At 39.4% G+C, this 14,428-nt stretch overlaps 1 long non-coding RNA gene across 1 annotated transcript; it reads right to left on the minus strand.

Moving 5' to 3' along the window:
- Window positions 1-132: 132 nt before the first annotated feature.
- Window positions 133-5,117, minus strand: LOC125943335 (uncharacterized). Its single transcript, XR_007465747.1, has 2 exons — window positions 2,447-5,117; window positions 133-2,412 (listed from the first exon to the last, which is right to left on the minus strand). It is a non-coding gene; the product is annotated as an uncharacterized LOC125943335 (long non-coding RNA).
- Between the last annotated feature and the right edge of the window lie 9,311 nt (window positions 5,118-14,428).

Consider the following 14,428-nt stretch of genomic DNA (forward strand, 5'->3'; position numbering starts at 1 on the left):
ATTTGCCTTGTCCCTACAAGCTTTTTTCTAAAATGAATCAACAATCTTTGTTTCTTTTTTTATTTTTTGCTTACTCAAATTGTCAAAAAGAAACGTTGTCAGAAAACGTTATCCACACAAAATTCATTGTCATTAAAAAAATTTATTTACAGTGATTTGTGTTTTGAAGAAGGAACAACTTTCCAGTGACACGCCATACTTTCTGCCAGTGCCAAATAATATCCAGATCAGCAGCACATTCACTTAACCAATGTCCTTTGTGTGTTCCTCTAGGTCAAGGTTACAAAACGTACATCTCCACACCACAAACATATTGCAAGCCCGCAGTTTTGAAGCACACATAATGAACCAGGCCGTCAACAAAAACGGCAAAGGCCAGAGGTCACTGCAGCAAGGTCAATTTTGCTATGTATATATTTTACAACAGGGTCAAATTTTTAATTCAAGGGGTTTTAAAGCGGCACTGACCTCAAGTATTCCAAGCCCTTTAGGATATAAAATCTCTCAGTACGCTCATGCACACACACTTCCCTTGACAGCTTTCTTCACCCTCTTGTTCTGCACTTGCTCCCTCCCACATGTGGGCAGAGCACAATAAACCTTCAGTAGAAAGACAACAGTGGTGTCATCCCTATTTTCTTCCTTGTCTCCTTCTTCTTCTTCTTCTTTTTTTTTTTTTTTTTTTTTTGCTGTTAATCACGATTCTTACAGCCACTGGCACATGCTATGATGCTATGAGCCTATTACACATGAGAAGGCGGAGTGGGCAGGGCTGAAAATAAAAGGTTGTTTTAAAAGCATGAGCAGAAATTTAAAACTATCCACCCAGTTTGACATCTTTTCTGGTCCAGAACAATATGTTTTCCAACTGAGATAAGACTTGCTTTAAATTCAGGATTAACATTACAGTATTCCTGTCAGTCACAAAGCAAAACACAACACACAAACAGTAAGAGCACATCATGGCAATGAACTTGATACTTGAACAACGAACAAAGTATTTTTTTTTTTTATCAGTTCAACTATGGTATTAAAAATGCTTAAGACCTGCAAAGTCCAGCACGGTGACAATGTTCTTATTTAAAAATTAGAAAAGGATAAAATGTGTCTTAGGAGAATTATTTTTTGCCTACCTAATGTATCCTGTTTACTTGTCTAAACAGATACCCATGTTTTGTGAAAGCCATTTCAAAAGTGCTTAATGTCAGCATTATCAAGACACCTTGAGCACAGCACCCAAAAAGAGTTTGTTGCCTACACAAGTCGATAAGAACCAATGATAAATGCTCTGTCTTGATAAATTCCATAAAAGGGCCCTAAAACACCCTTTCCCAAGACCTTAGAAACACATGCAGACGAGTGTGGTGTCTTTCAAGGAATATACACTTGAACAAATTTTTTGATGACCTAATATAAACGGTAAAATCAGAAGTGCAATGTTTACTTTCCCCATTTTCTTTCATCTCATCCATACTCCTTAGTGGTGGTGGTGCCAGTAACCGATGCCCTGCCTACTGCATTTTTTTTTTCTCTCGTTTTTTGCTTTCTGTAGTGTGCTTATGGTAACCTCATAAGATGGGTTTCTGACAACACTGCTCGAAAGTGACAAAGCAGTGGCAACAAGACAGGTAGAGCATGTTAACAACTCTCACTTCCCCATTTCCCAGTTATTTTTGATAGATTTGGAAAGCTAGGAATGTGTGCAAGCAATTTGCAGTCAAAAACATTTGCTAATGGCTGGTGTCTGTAGGCCGCTGCTACACAACATTAGCTGGCGGCCAGCCAGCAGTTCTAAAAATTGTGAGGAGGGGCCCTTTCTTCAAAATGAGGGGGAGCTGTCGTTACATGCCATTTGTTAACCTTATGTGCTGCATATATAAGTACAAAACTTGGCTCAAAGGTTCCAGTTCCATGTTCTACCTGCAGAATGTTAAATCAGCAATTTTAAGGGGGTGGTCCAGGGCTCAATCTAAGGGTGCCTGCAACCCTTTATACTAAAGTTGCAAAATGCTTATGCCCTCACCAGGTTTTAGCATAGGAAACAGACAAACAAAGTGTGGGGACCATCATGGCTGCAAGGTATTACACCAATGTATGCGGCAAACAGCTAAATTTCAAACAAAAGGCTCCATGCCCCCCTTCTCAGAGAAGTCTATCTCTCTGCTAGCAGAGATAACAATGCACGTGTGGCACGTCCGTATTAAAGACCCAATACCTGCAGCACATAAATAGCCAGTAGCAGCGCAAACAACTCGGGGATTGCCATGAAGTGCAGAGTGCACAAAACCACCCCTGGAAGTGCACTGCACAACAAGAAAAGAGGTGGGGGTCGTGCTGTGAAGATCACCTGAGCCCTCGGCTCTGGCATGGGAGAAGGCAGGAAAGGAAATTCGCCTGTGGGCATGGTAGAGGCTATAGGATGAGCCTCTACTGCTTCTACTCACACCATTGGCTCACAACATTTCATTTGCTTTCATCTTGTCTACTACCAAATTCTACCTAAAAATTCTTGCGGTACAAAGTTCTCTGAATGGTGCTTCACAACTTACGGCATATAACAAAATGTTTTGACTGGGCTGATGAGCATTACCTTGCAAACCTCCTCTTATAATTTTTCCGATATGGAGCTGCATTAAAAATAAGAAAAGCCCTATACCATGCTTACGGCCTTTGATATCGTTTTGTCAGTCTTACCGTGTTGGAAGCTGTGAATCTTTACTGGTGTTGCCAACGTTACTACCGAATATCATGCCACGCTTGCTTTTACACTTTATACTTTGTGCCCAAGCAGCTATGGTTAGCCTTGGTTGTAGAACTTGCCATGCTGAATCACCCAGCTTCCACTGCCATTGTCTATGCTTCCACTTCACATTCTTTAGTAATTAGCCTCCTGTAGCTCTCTTCTCAGTGCGGTAACTACCATGCATGAGCTGGCTCTGAACATTTCTGACACAAGAATGTGGCTGGTCAATGACTTTGTTTTTAGCACAATTATGTTAAAATAGCACGTGAATGGCTGCAGGAATTTTGAACTTGCAGTACTATCACTGCCACTGCACCAAACAAGGCCTGCACTCAGTTCGGAAGCTATCTTGCTCCTTCCTTCCCTTTTTGTGGGCATGCAGTACAAATGTATTACTTGAAAAATAATAATACAGTTGAACCTGAATATAGCGAACATGGATATAACAATTTATTGGAAATAACAAAATTATTTAAAGAAATTTTTTTGCCAACATCAGTGTTTAACAAATATACGCCTTTAACAAATATATTGAATGTAATGGAGGTATTTTCATGTCGGATGCAACTTCAATATAGTAAGGTTTGACTGTAATAAAATAAAAAAGATAAAAGCCACATTTTCAGTGAGGTTGTATGCAGCCCACTCTTTGCAGAGGTGCAGTTTTTCTTTCAGGTGTTGATGAAATGGTAATGGAAATATTGGTATATTTTACTATATTGTGGGAAAAATTAAAATAAAGAGAAAAAGAGCAAGGCAGAACCTGAATAAACTACGTACACCCACAAAGAAATTTATATAAATTGTCATGGAACTGTCATGGAGCGCTCGCTGCTGGCTTGCTAGCAGCACTGCCGATATATATATACTTCATCTCAGTATTCAGTATTCACAGCAAAAAGATGCATAACAAGCCTACACTTAATTGTACCACACTGGAGCATGGTAGTCTGAACAAAGCAGTAATCTTGTCATGTTAATGGTTATAACAAACATACTGACAAGGACATAGTGGGCCTCTTCAATTATCCGTCTCTGACAGTCCCGGACTGTCCGAGAAGCTGCACAGGCAACGCTTATTGGCTGAAAGCACTGCTTCGAACAATCCGGGGCTGTCAGGGACGGATAATAGAAGACGCCCCGTGATATGTCCTCGTCAAAAATTTTTCTGAGGAGAATTACCTTCTAAATAAATGGCATTCTAGAAATTTGCACTTGGACTTTCTTTATGGTAACATTACACCATGTGTACCAGCTAGCCCAAGTCAACGCTCTAGTATTAAAAGCACAGCTTTTTTTCTCTTTTTTTTTTTTCACTAGAATGGTGTCATATCAGCAAGAAGCAGTTCAGAACTTAAAATGTGTCTCAGTCTAGCTTCCAGACCAGTATAATGTAAGGATTCTTTTTGCTCAATTCTATTTCTTTATCATTTACCATTCACAGCCGGCTGATAATGTGCACTTAGTCAGTGCTACTTAGATAACTAATTGTGAAAATGAATATCGCTGGAATAGAATCGTCACATTAACCCGGCTCTGGTAGGTACAATTGGTTTCTGTCTTAACTCCTAACCACAAACCCACGAACCCATCATTCTTGAAGTCAGGAGTGACCATGACGCTGGCACAATCAGACTATGGAAGAAGCACTCTCCTCAATATGTCACTGCCATCATCCACCACACTGTGTGTTGCACGCACTGGAAATGGTTGCTAATGGGCCTTTGGTTTGCCTCATCTTGACTCAACCTTAACCCCACAAAGCCCGATGTTATAGTTTTTGGGAGTTTGACACCTACAAATGCTGATCTAAGTGCAGAAAACTTAAAACAAAACCCAAAGCAGCATTTTTGACATGTTAGAGCAAAGTTTGAGTTGTGAATAATTTAGCAAACAAATTACTAATTAATATACTAACTAGTTTTAGGTCAAATAACATTTAATTGTTTTTGGTATGAATGTCCCTACGTGGCCAGAAATAAAGGCGATCTATTTTTTTAAGTTTTATTCAATGTGGAATGATGTTTGGGTTTTGTGGGGTCAATATTAAGTGATAAAAAGTAGCTGATTTTAAGACTGCAACTCGACTTCAATTGTTCCTAGGCTTAGCAGGAATGTGTCACCATGAAAAGAAGTGTAGCGTAATCTGTGAAATTCCATGGTTAAAAGCAACCATAAGCTAATCAGCGTAATGTGATAAGTTACCCTATAATTAGTTACGGTACTTGCACTTAACGAATCAATGTGAGCAGCAATGCAATCTTACGCTTTACAAGTGCAGTTGGGTATTACAAGAAGACACCATACCGGAGAAAGTAGAGGATGAAATACTAAATTCAGGCCCGTAGCCAGAAATATTTTTCGGGGGGGGGGGGGGGGGAGAAGGCCTTGACTATTTGAGGAAAGCACTTATTTTTCAGTAATTATTTTCGGTAAAGCACGGGAAGATCAAAATTTCGGGGAGCCCCCCCCCCTCATGGCTACAGGCCTGTATAAATCAATGCAGTACAGTGCCCATTTGCATTACTTATTCAATGCCAACAGCTGTAGCTTATTACACAATGTAAAAAGGAACTACCAAGATGGAGCATAAATGCTCTATGTCAGTCAGTAGAAGCACAGAGCAGCATTTTTCTTGAAGTGCTGCATTATGTTACCACATTCTCTCATCATTTTCACTCATAAGTAAAAAAAAAAAAAAAATTATGCAGGACCCATTGAAGCTGATTATCAAAGGAAGCGAATAGATTTTTGACCCTGTTAAATTATCCATGCAAGGTTTTGGATCACTAAAATGCATCACACGAACCAGCAAGACTATGAAGATGGCATGTTAAGAAATTAATGGTGGTTTAATGATTAATGCATGACATAGTGGTGTGTAAACCTTTTGGACGAATAAAGGCAAAGATTTCTAATGAATCAATCAGATATCTTTTTTTTATCCAGAAACTTTTCTTTGACTGTGATTTAGATGTTATCAAAACGCACAGTTCTATTGCACTGCTTGTGTTTGTTTTTTGCACTACTGTGGAAACCACACACTGCCTCCCTCTTACCCAATGTAAGGCAAACATTCACAATGTTGCGGACAGGACGCAAGAAGGAACACTCGTTAGCTGGTAATAAACCATCAGATATGCAAGCACCAATAGGAGAGGCCCCGCAAGTGAACAACGCCTACCCACAGCCCATTGTCAAGCTATGCAGCCAGCTTGCCACACACAAATGGGAATTACCATGCACTCACACATTTAGCTGGATACGGAAAAAGATGCCTGGCTTCTAAAGAAAGCTATCCACTTTAAAATATCCTCCTGTGGTACAGCACAGTGGCACAGAGCAATTAAGTTAGCACACTCTTTTCAAGTAAGACAGCTAGACAGTGCCTTTTTTTATACAACCTTCAGCAGCCAGAATGTACAAAACTGGAAAGAAGAAATGCCATATGAACTTCGGCTTGATTGTAAGGTCAAATTTGTTTTGATCACTGCCTAGCAATTACAATTACACCTTGCAGTTTGCCTGCCACTTGCCCTACTCCATTAATCCACATTGTTTTGAAGAATCGGGTGCTCTTCTGTGAAAGCAGCTGATAAATGAAATCTAAAAGCTGTCATTGCTAATCCGAGTTCTCTGCTATTTGTATCAGGCACAGCTGGCAGTTCTTGATTGCTCCATCATGAGCTCTCTATAAAAAAAAATGAAATGCTAGAACTCGCAGTGCTTGCAAGTTACGTGTGGAAGGAGGTGGGAAACTTAAAGCGCAAGTATTTACTATTTTATGATGGTGTCCTACTTGACTGTGTTTCCGTACATAACACCCATGTGTGAAGCAAAACTAGGTATTTGTTATTAGAAAAACTGCCGGTGTTCTTGAATATGTAAATTCTACAACTAAGTGCCTACTAACATGCAATAATAACTTGCCAAATCTGCAACTTATGAAACTTATGACAGTGCACGCAACCACACACAAACGCACACACACGATGATGAAAACAATAGATGCATGCAGGATTGCCAAGTATTAAAAGACTTAAACTTTGCAGTTTTCATCACTACAAAAGTGATGGGTAAACACTGAAATAAACTTAGCTTTCTTTTTTTTTTTTCTGAATAAAAACAAAGTACAATACATGTGTCAGTTCAATTGACTTAAAAGGTTACCATGAGGCTTCAAAGAAGAAAAACACACACAAATGGAGGAATTGGCTCACAAAATCACAGCACCCCAAAATATAGCATTGCTTTTAGCACCTTCACAACACCGAGCAACAAAATGGACACCGTTTCACTCCAGAATCAGGTTACTGTGGAATATGTAGCACTTTTTAACGTCTGTCACAGACAGGGCAACTGTCTGCCAGTGTCAACAAATGTGCCCCTTAATCCAAGCACATAACAGCAGTTCTTGAAAAACTGGGGAGCTCATCACAAGATGAAATGACAACACACGAGGTCACATGACATCACCAACGTGACAACACTCCATGAGCCTGCTTCATGTGGCCCTTGAGGGTGTCCTTGCGGCCATACTTGCGTTGGCACAGAGTGCATGGAAAGTACTCCTGCACTGGGTCATGCAGCTTCACATGTCGCTTGAGATTGCTGTAGTTCTGGAAGGCCTTGTTGCACAGCCTGCATGTGTAGATACTCTTTCCTTGGCTGCTCATCACTGAGTCGTAAGCAGCATCAAGAGCCACCACTTCCAGCATCCCGGATTCTGACAAAGAAACAAATAATGCAGCCAGGTATGAGTAAGCATCACGAAACTGCAATCAGAAAGAAAATAACTTTTGTGCAGCTGAATCTCCCAAAATCTGTCTTGTATAACTGTAGAAACCTTCATCATTGATTAAAGAGAATGGCAACTGCGATTTACACATAAAGTTGTGGTTAAGATTGGCATAATCAGCAAGGGTCAGGACTGATCTGCAGTGAACCTATGAACACAAGGCACAAATTTCGTAAAGCTACAATAGCAAACCACACCAAGTTATTCCACTCTCTCTTTTTTATTAATACATTCAGCTAGGCCTTAAAGGGGCCCTGAAACCCTTTTCTAACTAATCATAGAATGACGTCACTATTAAATTACATCGCCTCACAAATATTCTACCGAAAGCATTTTGCAAATCCTACAAGCCCAATTAAAATTAGACATAGTTATCAGCCCAATCAACGGCGTTCCGTCTTTTTTCATCTTCACTAGCGCACTGGAAGCTACAGAGGGAAGACGGCAAGGGGGCACAAGGGAACAATGCCCCACTGGCCCCACCCAAAAGTTAAATGTGAGACGGCTCGTGGCAGCACTCCATGGCAGCCGCGGTTAATACGCTACACTTTTTATCTCGGAGGCCACACGCAACAGATGCAGTAACGTGCAACTGTCACGTTTAGAATGGAATTGCAAAGATGAAATGGTATTTCTGCTTTCGTGATATTGCAGGCATATATATATTTAATTTATTTACCTCAAATGTGCAATAATTGTGTTATTGAGAACGTTTCTCGCGACATGAAATCAGCCAATAGCTGTTGCAGGTCCAGCTGCCTTCAATGACACTGCATCACGACATTCACATTGCGAAAGGAAGAGCAAGTGCTTGTTCAGTGCTTTTGACACAAGATTAATTCCCAGCTGCATGCAGTGCAATATTTGCCTCGCATGTTCACAGAAGCTTCATTAACAGATCGGCAATGTTTCCTTACTAGTATGTTCAAAAAGTATTTCAGGGCCCATTTCAGAACACTGATGCTGAAAATTTTACACACGTTTTGAAATGCTGAGACAGGAAGCATCAAGCTTTACGAGTTGCCAGAAGCCTTAGCTACTAGCAAATTTCAAATTATTGTGAAAGTAATTACTGCCTTTCCAAACTGTGCTACATTGTACTGTTTTAAGTGTTCTTCATGGACATGCCATGCCATAAACATATTAAAAGGCGATTATTAAATGCTTTAGTACCACTACAGTAACAGCTGTACACCACGTCATTGATTTCATACACAAAATTTAAAGTCTGTAAGTCCCATTAATTACACCATAGCTAAAGACTCTACAAGGCTGTGTCATGAGCATCAAGTCAAAGCTAGCACAGTGAAGCAAGTTTACAGCAATGTGCAAGCATTAATTCATATCATACAATATGGTTGCATACATACAGCACAACAACTTCTTGGCACTCTTTGGCCATTCTTGGCCCTTGAGCCAATAAATCCCATATATCATCATCATACAGCACAACAGTTAAAATGTTGCTGAAGAAGTTGCACACTTGGTGCTCACCACACACAAGCTTAGGCAAAGAAATCACCAAGAATCCTCAACACTAAGAACATAGTGAAGTAATTGACAGTGAAGCACTCCTTACAAGCCAATAATAAAATGATGCACGAAAAAGGCATGACATATCAATACAAGTGAACTATGGTGCAAAAATATGAGAATGGGAAAACAAAAGACACACCAGGAGAAGCGACAACACTGTCTGAACAACATATTAACAAAAACAGACTGCTTTTTTTTATAGAAAAGTTGCAGAATGTGATGTCGCAAAGATGCAATAACACTGTTATCATATTCCATGCAGGCAAGACAATTTTTAGAAATTCTAGTAGCGTTAATTTTCTCTGAAGGCAAGATTAACATATGTGGCCAAGTTTTCAATAGTTAGCTTGGAAGAATTTTTTTCTCGAAGAGGCAAGCCAACGAAGACAAAGACAAGTCAATGTAGTCATTCACTTTTTGCCTGGACAACGCATGTTTGTTTATAAACATGCAGCTTATTATAGTGTGAGGCAGCTGAGCGGTCCATCATCACAAAAACGATCTAGCAGAAAAATTATTTTGTCACGCACTCATAGCAAGGGCATGCTGACACAAGACTGGTCTCTTAATTTGTTAGCATATGTTAGCCTTCCCTCACTCTTACTCTGTAATAAATAAATCTCTCTTCTAGGTCATTTTCGTTTGTGTTTCATGCCCCCAAGCTGCTGCTTACTGCTATGTGTTAAAGAAGCAATTTAAGGCTGTACATTGTAACGAGCCATTTCAGTTTCAATGACAGCAATAACAGAGGCACTGCAGCACTCAGACCAATGACGAAGGGCAATAATGAACTGTAACAAAATACGATCTGTTTCCACAATAAGCTTGGGTGATAGTTGATGCATGCCTCAGCATGGTTTCTTCATTTTTTCTTATCTTTTTGCACTACAGTTCAATCACATCAATTTGTAGAATCAATTAGCCAGAGCTATTCCAGCACCACAACCTTTAAACAGTAACACCATTATTTTGACTACTATAATAAACTGAATCTTCGTCTTCAGTTTATGTAAGCACCAACCAAAAACAAAAGCCAGTTGTTTGGAAATTTGAAGGTATTACAATGGCTTACACCTCATATTTTAAATTTCAGAGAACTGAATAGTTAAGAGCCACAGTAATATGAGGGCTCGTAAGCAAAAGATACACTATCAGTGCATGCTGGTGTGTTATATAACATAAATTACAGAAATAAAAGCTAAATATCTACATGCAGTTAGCTCCTTTTGCAAGATATTAGCTTTGCACACTGCCATACCTTTGCAATACATTGCAGTTTAGCCCTATTTGGTTTATATAGCATACAATAGTTGCCTCCTCTTAAGAACTAATGAGAGAATCTTTCACATAAAATAGTACAGTTGAACCTTGATACAAAAGACATAGATATAAAAAAGTAAATCTAAAATTTTAATGCGATCAGCATTTTTTGGGCACTTCACCCAGTTTGCATTATGTTTCTCTGTCTGTCTGTTTGTCTGCATCTAACTTCTTTCACTGAAACTAGTGTGACTCGGTAGTCCATGGTCTAACTCTAATGGGTAGAGCATTGGGCTGCTGTGCTGAGGGAACCAGGTTTGAAACCAACCATTGGGACAATATGGGACACTGGGTGTGTGCCGTTCTTGAATCACACATAAAAGAAATCTAAAATTATCTGGTGTTGGGCGGAATCGAACTTGCTTCATATATACGTCTGAATATATATTCATACACACACCATGCACAGACTTTGTGGCAGCACTGCTAGATGGCACAGCGTGTCCAGAAAGAAGCACGATAGAGGAACATTGCTGCAGTGCACGCCTCAAGCTACATGTATTATCGTTGTGTAGCCACATTGCTCAGATGCTAACGACAGTCATCCTGAGATGGTTTGTGCCGGAATTTTTGCGTGTAACCATTATGCACTTATAACAAGTATTGGATATAGTGAAGATATTCTTTTGTCCGGTGCAACTTGATTATGATGAGGTTCAATTGTATAGATGGAACATTGGCTTTACGCTGCATGTTGTTTATAAACCACAACAGACATTTGCGAGAGCGTTCCAGCACAAACATTTTCTTCTTAGAGAACAAGATCAACAAATTTGACAAAGAAACAAATGCAAAGTGGTTACAACAGCCATGATTGCAGAGCACACAGCCAAGTAATCAAGATTGCAAGCTGGGCTAGTTGGATATGGTTTAAAATAGCAGGGACAGGAAAGCATAAAGCATATGGAACACAGTTATATAAGGAAAAATGCAAGTGCTGTGCCTCTGTATCTCTGTTCAGCCACCATGAACACAGCCAGAGACATGCATACCACGTACAGATCAGACATGCACGCATTTAAAAAGCCAGTAAGCTTTAGTAAAGTACCCATATTGTAAATAGAGCTTAATAATCTACATAACTGAAAAAAAAGAAAAAAAAACATAGTACCAACTCATATCATGGTAAATGTGCTGATATTGTGAGTAATCACGAGATTTCTGGGACTTTCAGTCAGAGACAGCTCTGCCATTGGCAAGGGAAGGAAACACGGAGCACACTTGTGTAAACGGTGAGAACTGGACAGTTGACACACAAAGTAACAACTACCTCTTTTGCTATGCAAAAAAAGTCCTGTGCAGAAAACATCTGCATCAAAGTCACCATTGGGTAATTCAGGAAAGAGAGTAAATTATCAGACTGGAGCTGCACACACAGCATCTCTGGCACAAAAAGTGGTGCGTTTCGCGTTTTTGCTGCTGCATCATTCAAAAGCATGCAGTTGAGTGGACACAATGCTTCCATCCAAGGACTGTAGCCTGTGAACCTGACAAGGCAGAAAAATGATGATCAGACAACAAACAAAGCAAATGTATTCTTGTAAAAAAACTAAGCCACCCGAGTGTGCAGAGCTATACTGCTAAAACTGCTCGTAAGCATGGTTAGCTTCCAGTCGACAGCTAATTTCTAGCAGCTATCAAGTGCAAAGTGCGTTTTTCAGCCTTACATGAAACCAATACTAAAAGTACAGGTAGCGTGGTGTTCTCGATCTCCTGGCATAATTTTACGTTTCCTAACTGAAACCAACACTATAGAGGAACATTAGGTTAAGCTGGTTATGTAAATTACATTTCTGCAACAATAGAATGGCCATTCTCACTGTCAGGGGAGGCTTGGTAAGCCAGAAAAGACCCAACACAAAGGCCATTTGTGGGCATTGCCATAAAGTTGCACAAACTCATAATTTTGTCATTGATTTTGACAGTGCCTAGTCAGGTCTAATTAAATGTTTATCAGTAAAGGAGGAACACATTGCATTCTACAGAAACCAAATGCTCAATCTCGCAGCTTTCAATTTTCCTGCACCAAAACAGCTCGACTGCAAGAAAATACTTTGACATCGCATCAAGGTGCTGGCACACATTTGTTTACTTTTTATTCTTTTTTTGTTGCTGCACCACTAAATGATTGAAAATATAGTTTTAAAGAAATAATTCCCCAATCTAAACTGATTCAGTGTTCCTTTGACAGACTTCTAACATTCGCTTTTGTTTTCTGCAAGGTCAAGCATGCAATTATGTGCTATGTTGTATGCTGAAATAGTCGAACCTTGATATAAATAAGTAAATCTAAAATGTTTCTCGCCAATATTGGTAGGTAACAAATGAATGTGTACGACGACTATTGGATATCACGAAGGCAAGTTCGTGTCGGATGCGATTTCGTTATAACGAGGCTCAGCTGTAAAACTTGATATGACAGCTACTGCAAAGCTCGAAATTTGTTTGTTGGCTATGTGTTATTTCAATATGTCTTCTACTGCTACAACAAAACTGAAAGTTCTGGCCGTCACAGTCTCAGATGTAGAAAATCATATTTTTGTGTTTGCCTCGCTAAAAATATACATCAAGCGAGGACCAAAAAATCTGAAAAATTGTAAAACTTACACTGCATTTCTCCACAAACTGGTCACCTGATATAAAAAAATGTGTATTGGGTGCTTGTGCTATCAATGAAGAGCAAATTGAGCTCATTGATTTTAAAATGGTGCAATAGGACAAAGAGGCACCAACAAATGACAAATGCAGGCACCAACTACCATCATCATGGCTTTGTTGCATCTTTTTAAAACAAGTGGCAGGTATGAACCAACTAGCCCACACACTCGTCAAACAGAACTCATCTTGAGCTTGCTAAACAATGTTTTTGGAATGTTTTCTGCAGCGTGTTTCTTAATTTCAAGTCAGAGGGTAATATAAGGAGACACATCTTTGTTAAGGCACAATTTTTGCAATTGCACATCTAAGCACCTCAGCAATGTTTGTGCTTAATTCACACAGGCCCATATGTTAAGGCACAATTTTTGCAATTGCACATCTAAGCACCTCAGCAATGTTTGTGCTTAATTCACACAGGCCTAGTTATGTTTGTAGTAATATTGCATATGCTTTTCTAAAAAATATTAGATATAATGAATAAAACGTTGTTTTAAATGTGAATTCATTGTATCAAGATTCAATTGTCACACAAAGTACATACCTGCATCTTCACAAAAGTGTGACCACCATTGTCAAACATTACAAAACCAAGGTAATTAGCAGACTGCCTTTTGACACTATGAAAATAGATTTCACTTCAAAAAATTAATTTGATTTTAGTTGCAAAAATATTGGTATCACATGTCCACAATTGACGCACAGGAATAAATTGTTCAATAGCACACGACCGATTGCAAGCCTTTAAAAAATAAAGCCTTTCTAAATTATTCAATCAGGCTTGCCAACTGATTTCTAGCAAGGTAAAAAGAGTGTCGTGCATTATAATAGACCATGCTGCCTATTTGTTCACTAGCATTGCTCTGTACTAGAAATCGTGTCCTCTAGAAAAATGAGCGAGGAAAAAAAAACTGTTGCAAGTATGTGAACAGTATTACAAATGCAATTCAAGAAGGATACAAACAACAATGACTTCCATCTCATTATTTATTGCAACCTCAAATCATTTTATATGTGCACTTCACCTTATGCCCACACACTATGACAGATAGATGCCCATGCAAAGGCTCAGCTTCCTTGTTCAGCAGTACCACTGATGCAGTATTCACATGTACTTCTGCTAGACGTCTGTGCATGTGTAATCTAGCCATGTGCAATCATTGGTAAAGGCATATATCCAGCCCTACATATGTGCAAGAGGCTATGCAGGGTATAGAAGACTTCTATGAAATTTTATGGCAAGATCAACTCTTCCAGAGGAGGGCTAGGCAAGTAGGGAAGGCCAAATTGGTGCCGCCACTGTTTACTGGCACTGCACTGCACAAAAGTGTTTGACATACTTTTGAAAAATGGACCAAAGTTCAGCTGCAAACCAG

This window comes from Dermacentor silvarum, chromosome 2, assembly GCF_013339745.2.
Source record: "Dermacentor silvarum isolate Dsil-2018 chromosome 2, BIME_Dsil_1.4, whole genome shotgun sequence".
Taxonomy (NCBI): domain Eukaryota; kingdom Metazoa; phylum Arthropoda; class Arachnida; order Ixodida; family Ixodidae; genus Dermacentor; species Dermacentor silvarum.